Raw genomic sequence first — 1,608 nt, forward strand, 5'->3', positions numbered from 1 at the left:
ACCTGATATGAAATTTCAATTTTGTCATGTGGTGCCTCGACATCGAGACCCACCAGTGTGCCATATTCATGACATGGCATGTAGACAGTTTATTCTGTAGGCGATCAAGTTGCAAATTCATTTTAATGTTTTAACCCACCAGAACAAATTGTTGTGTGTAAATTGTTGTGATTGTTGATTCACTTCATGATACACATCATAACTTATGTTCTTTTGCTGCAATTTGCTTGGTTCAATTAAGGTCTCTTATGAGCAGTAAATTTAATTAATTTTTAATGTAGCTGAACACTCATTTTCTCTTACTACGTTCATTTTAGCATTGCTTTGTTTTCTCTACTCATTGCTTATTTGAAGGATTTAAGGAAATAAACACTGAGTTGGTGAGGTGATTGGATAAACCCTCTCCTCCTCCCATCAAACCTTTCTTCCACCCATCCATCACTCCTCCCGCCCTTCAAGGGCGATGATATGCAAAGGCTCCTGTCATTAATCAAGATCTGATTATTGTCTGCTGTCAAAGTATGCAAAATGGAACCTGTGTCTTTCCCAATGTGGTGCACTACACTGACAATGTGAGCAAATTAAATTCATTATTTTTTTTTAAAACTTTACATTGCTTAGACGATGTCAAGTGTAGCTTCACGAGTCTTATCACAATTTCTGTTGCTGTACGTCAAATTTACTACTCGGAATACCGGGCCTCCATCATGGTTTAACATACCGGAGTGCTGCGCCCCTGAACGCCACTAGGCGGCAGACTAAGATAGGAGGAGGGATGTTATTTCATCCGGCGTAAATGCCATAAGACTCTTTCAGCTACTGGACTGTATTCATCAGTTCTGTCTAAAGGTTTGTTGGGCAACGTTTCGAAACCTCTTAATATCAATTTAATCCGACATTTGAGTTCGTATCTGCGGAGGTCCTTAGTCCACCTCCTCATTATCATGCCACACTTGCACAGTGCTTATGGAAATTTAATATGCAGAGCAAATAAATCATAGTTTAAAATCCTTGTCGTGCAGGGCCTGTTTGTGTTATTGCAGGGTGGCGAAACTGAAACCTACTGCGAAAAAAATGACCATTTTAACAATAATGTTCCTCAGAGAAAGTAGGAGAAAGAAATGTGCTGCTAGAACAAGATGTTCACTGGTTTCCACTGCAGATCTGCTCAACTGTTTCCTCCAAATAAGCGACAGTACATTTGATTTATTCAGGGTGATATTTTTATTCGAAGGCATCATTACGGTATTGTAGAAAAACCTGAAACATCCTCAACCGCAGTGGAAAGCAGTTACACCACAACTCGCTGATTAATCCTTCATTTGAGAAAAAATAATGTCTGCTAGATGTAATTACTACTTCAAATTAAGACCCTTTTTTTTTCTTGATATCTTCTACTATCCTCGCTTGTGTCCGTGTGTGTGTGTGTCTGTGTATATTCAGTATTTATGTCGCCGGGTCCGGGCTGCATTCCTCTACTACAGTGAAACACTTGAATCATTTCCGGCAGGCGAGTGAAACAAAAGGCTGACGGTGGTGCACAGATTTCAGCACCACAGAAGGTGGACAGCGCTCCCCGGCAGCCTGTGTGTTTGTGTGTGTTTGTGT

This window comes from Morone saxatilis, unplaced genomic scaffold, assembly GCF_004916995.1.
Source record: "Morone saxatilis isolate NCDOM2014 unplaced genomic scaffold, NCSU_SB_2.0 Contig0, whole genome shotgun sequence".
In the NCBI taxonomy this organism is placed as follows: Eukaryota; Metazoa; Chordata; class Actinopteri; family Moronidae; genus Morone; species Morone saxatilis.